This window comes from Artemia sp. Qi Xiang Cuo, chromosome 9 (assembly GCF_049724085.1).
Source record: "Artemia sp. Qi Xiang Cuo chromosome 9, ASM4972408v1, whole genome shotgun sequence".
NCBI classification, from domain to species: Eukaryota; Metazoa; Arthropoda; class Branchiopoda; order Anostraca; family Artemiidae; genus Artemia; species Artemia sp. Qi Xiang Cuo.
Window position 1 is genome coordinate 14068931 of NC_142802.1, and position 4974 is coordinate 14073904.

Consider the following 4974-nt stretch of genomic DNA (forward strand, 5'->3'; position numbering starts at 1 on the left):
AGACAGGCTGTTCTAGAGTAGGATAGAATAGACTGAGAAGAAGTGTTTGTGCTCTTGTCTTGTAAAATAGGGGATCTGCAGCTTCCATGTTTGTCCTCTTGTGGTTGTTAAGAGGGACAGGGAGAAGGCATGAATTAATAGGTCACTCTCCAGCAACTTGCTAGTTGCTGTTACATATCCTCTATTTCTACAGTATACTAAAGTGGAGAGTTTGAGTGAGGTGAGACACATAAGAGTATTAAGTTTAATCTCACAGAGAATATTGAAGAAGCAAATAAAACAATGCTGTGTGCATTGAGTTTTTTCAAAGTTGGGATTCTGCAATATCCCAGGCACAGCTAAGAGTAATAAGTTGAAACTTTTAGAGAATATTCAAGGTGATAGTGAACTTGAAGGTTTTGTCTTGCTTTGTTGCTCTTCTTTGAACACTCCAGTTTCTTTACATCCATCTTATAGCTGGGAAAGACTGGGGTCATGCTAAATCACAGGCAAGGGTAGACCATGGCTTCATAAAGTTTCATCACCACACATGGCTTCCTGGTGGTGAATGTTTGTTTTATGAGGCTTAGTTTCTTTTGCAACTTGTGCTTGTATATGACAACAAAACTTCACCTCATAGTTAGCAATGCCCACTTGTCACTTTTCCTCACCAACTGCCCAAAAACTGGGCATCTCTTAAACAATATGGATCTTTTGGATTGTTGTATCCAAGATATAGGATTTTGTATTTTGAGGCATTGAAGTGTACACACTAAGACATTGACTCATTCCAAACGGATACAATCCAATTATATAAACATTTAATTTACAAAAGTTATTCTAAAGTCCCAAATATTTTCATGATGTCTACACAAAAGGTTACATTTCCTGTTCAATAAACTGTTATGTAAACTAACAAGGATAAACAGAAAAATTGAGCAGAAAATAAGATTGCTTTCCTTATTTGGAAATGATCAACAACAAGCTAAATTATGCACTGCTTCAATTGAGAAAACTATAAAATCAGGCTAAAAAATAAAACGAGTAAACTAAAAAAAAAAAGAGGAAACGTTCCTTTGTTGATGCAGTTATGCTGATTTTTTTAATGCCTCTTTTTGTTTGTTCCCTGTCATTTTTGTAGAAGGAAACTAATATGCAATTTTTTTTACACAAAAATAAGAAAAGATAAAAAATAAATTTAATTTTTTAAAAAGGGTGATTTTAGCCTGTAGAAAAAGCAATAAGATCAAAACAAATGTTTTGTCAATGAACTCCATGAAGCCATCCTCAGTGCCAAGAAAAACAACGTTTTGAAGTGAACATTAATAAAGCAGGAGAAACACAGAATCAAACAAACAAAAAACCAAGCGTAAATAAACAAACAACTTTTCACATATTAGATTGGGCAAGGATTCACTCCCTAGAAATTAATTAAGCTTGTCTACTGACCTGATTTTTTATTAATACAGTTTTATTAATGCAGTTATCATAATTTGGATTAATAGGGATATCTCTAATGTCTTTATTTAAGGCAATGTCTCTATGTATTTTTGAATTCCAGTTACCTCCCTAAGAGGCTATGGTAAACTATTTACTGTGGAAATTCAAATTACCTCATCAGAAAAAAATTGAATGATCTTGAAGTTCAAAACCATGGAGGTTCAAGGCAGAGTCAAACTCATCCTTTTTATTTTCAGATTTTATATATCAATTTATTGAAAGCTTGTTGATTTTCTCTCAACTGTTGACAGGTTGTTTCAATGTAAAACTTCCTACAAGATGTTGGGACTGTATTTCAAAGTTTTGAAACCCATTTTTTGGATAAGGGTGCCTTCAGATTGTTTGCCTAAGTTTAGATTGAATCACAAAGAATAAGGAAGAATTAGTTCCCTTTTGCAATCTTGGAGAAAATTAAGTTAACAAATGAGGTTTGCATGTTTTTTAACAGGATTGAAAAAAAAATTATCTAAAACAACATTAGTCAAAAGCTCCCTGTAAGCTTGACATAAAAATGTTCTGAGACCATACTGGAATATATGACATTTGACAAAAAAATGTAATTGAAAAAAATAAACAAGGAAAAAGGGGTGATTTTCAGCCAGCAGAAAAAAAAGACAGAAGGAGACATTTCAGCAAGGATCTCCATGAAGCTGTTCTCAATGCTGAAAAAAAACACAAACTAATAAAAAAAAAACTTACCTCTTGAGCTGAACATTAACAAGCAGGAGAAATATTGAATCAAACAGACAAAAAATCAAGCCAGAATAAATTAATGACTATTCACAAAAAATTAGATTGGCCAAGAACTATCTCCCTAACAACTGTTAGCTTGTCTGCTGATCCGATTTTTATTAATATGGTCAAATGATTTTAGTTTGAAATGAGAAAGAATATTACTTTCATAGTTTAATAGTTACTTTCAAATTGCTTTCATAGGAATATCTCTAATGTCTCTATTTAAAGCAAGGTCTCTATTTATGTATCTTTTAATTTCAATTGCCTCTTAAAAGATTGTGGTAAACAACTTTCTGTGGAAATTAAAATTGCCTAGTTAAAATGAATTAAATGCTCTGGATGTTCAAAATGTAGAATTTGTTTTTTATTTGGTGGCTTATCTTCCTCTAGAATAGTTATAAAGTTTGGACTAAAATGACCATGCACAAGAAACTGTGCATGAGGTTAAAGAATTACAAGACATGATATGAAAGATAAATAATTTATGCATCACAGAATAAAGAATTTCTAGTCTTAAAAGCCCATAATTTCTTTTTTTAGTATAAAACTGGTTTTTCGTGTCTTTCAATCATATGTAAATTAGATCTGTATCAGTCAAAGAATGAAGTTCTGAATAATTCATTCATATTCCTTGTATTTGTTAGACATTAGGTTATATTGTTAAAATTTATTGCTGAGATACATGAGGAACTATGTCAAAGAAACTTACTGGAACTATTTGATTGGCTGTTGTAACTATCAATGAGAACTTGTTTACTTGTAACTTAGTTCCTCCTGGGCCATCTGTGGGACACATAGTATTGAAACAGTAAACTTTATATTTTCAAGGGTGCAACTCTGTTTTTCTTTAACATTTTATTACAAACGCTAAATTGGCAGGAAGATAAGATTCACACTATCCTAAAAAATGTTGTGAATATTTGTAGTGGGCTGTATACTCATCCATCACTTTGGCAAATTTGAGCAATGCATTTTAATTATTGATACAAATAAGTATTTATGGCTGTTTGAAGGGAGTTTTTAGAATTTTTGGTTACCATTTTCTATTGGCAAAAACTAGGATCAAGGTATCACTTTAAGGGCTAGAATTGGTGATAAATACAATGAGTATAGAGTATACTTGGAAGTGGGCAAACCAAGATTAGAATATTTGAAGCTACATTGATAACAGTGGTCGAATATGGTTCTGAAGTATAGGTTCTCAGGAAAACGGAGGAAGATTTGCTAGATATTTCCCAGAGAAATTGCCTACGGATTGTTTTGGGTACCCAACTGAATGACACTATTTCATACAGTAAGCTGTACAAAAAGTGTAGTTCAATCCTGCTTTCTAGTGCCATAATGAGATAAAGATTAATATGGCTAAGGCATGTTCTGCAGATGAAGGATGACAGATTTCCAAAGATTGTCATTTCAGGCCAACCATCTAGGGCTAAACAGAAAGCAGGTCATCTATGGTTGAGGTAGAAGGATGCCATAAAAAAAAAGTTTAAATGAAATGGAAACTTCGTGGGATGTTGTCAAGAGGGAGGCTTCAAATAGATTAGGACGTAGGAGGAGTGTGCGTAGTTGTGTCGGCCTAAGGTGGCTTGGTGCTATGGTGAGTTGGTAGTAATAGTAGTATTATGTCTTGCGAAAAATTGGCCACCAAGAGAGGGGGGACTTTACCATCACCAGTCTGGAATTAACTTTACACTTGCTCTAGGAAATTTTCTTATAGGCAATGAGCTTTTTTTTGGGGTGGGGGAGGAGGGAGGGCACTTCTGGTCTTGCCCCCCCTAGTTAAGCCTATAAGTAAAGAGTAAAGAAAAAATGCCATTATAGGCATCTTAAGATTTTACTAGTAATAGGCCTACAATCAATCTAGATTAACTGTAGGGGTTACCTCAAACAAATTGCAACAGTTTTGACTTTGGTATCATTTAAATCAGAAAAAATTCTCTACACCATGTGAAAAATAAGTCAAAATTGGCTGAGGCAAAATTGAAGCTTTTTGTCTTTTCTTCTAAAATAAAAGAAAACTTAAAAAAATAACTTGCACTTTTAAAAAGTTGGTGATAGAAAAATCTGGTACATTGATCACAAATATGGATTCAGTCCTGTGTTTTGACTATCCCTGAGTCGTTTGCCCCCCCCCCCAAACACACACATGCAAAAGACAAAGCATTCATTGAAAAAGTCATGTCCTAGTATCTTGCATATTTTGCCCCTCCCCCCCCCCCCTACACCCAATCAAATAAATGGTTTTGCACACTTGTGCCGACATTGGAGTTTGAAAGAAAGTGTAAGCAGTATGCTTACTGATCAACTTTGGCTTCTAGTTAATTTTTAGTTACATTCACCCATGACTGTCCATCCACGCGTATTTCTCCAAATTCTTGATTGATACATTGAATTTGCTGAGGTTTTGCTCCTTCTATTTTGAAGTTTTGAGGCTTGAGAAAATACTGCTGTTTATTATGGAATCAAACTGCAAGGAATTACTTCTGACAGTCTGGTCTGATTGTAGAAATACCTTCCATGGCATGGGCATAATTGCTGCTGTAACCCTAGGGCTAAATGTCACCTTAAAAAGTATCCTTAGTTGGGAGGTTACCTCTGAGTAGATAAATGCAGCTGGTAGAATCTGAATCGCACATAGAAAGTCAAATGATTCTGTCCTTTCGATAATGTATTATGATTTTCTTCATCTAGGATTTGAAGAGGATAAGATTTTAAACTTAGATAGTCTTTGGTTTATGTTTTGGCATCTTGAACAAC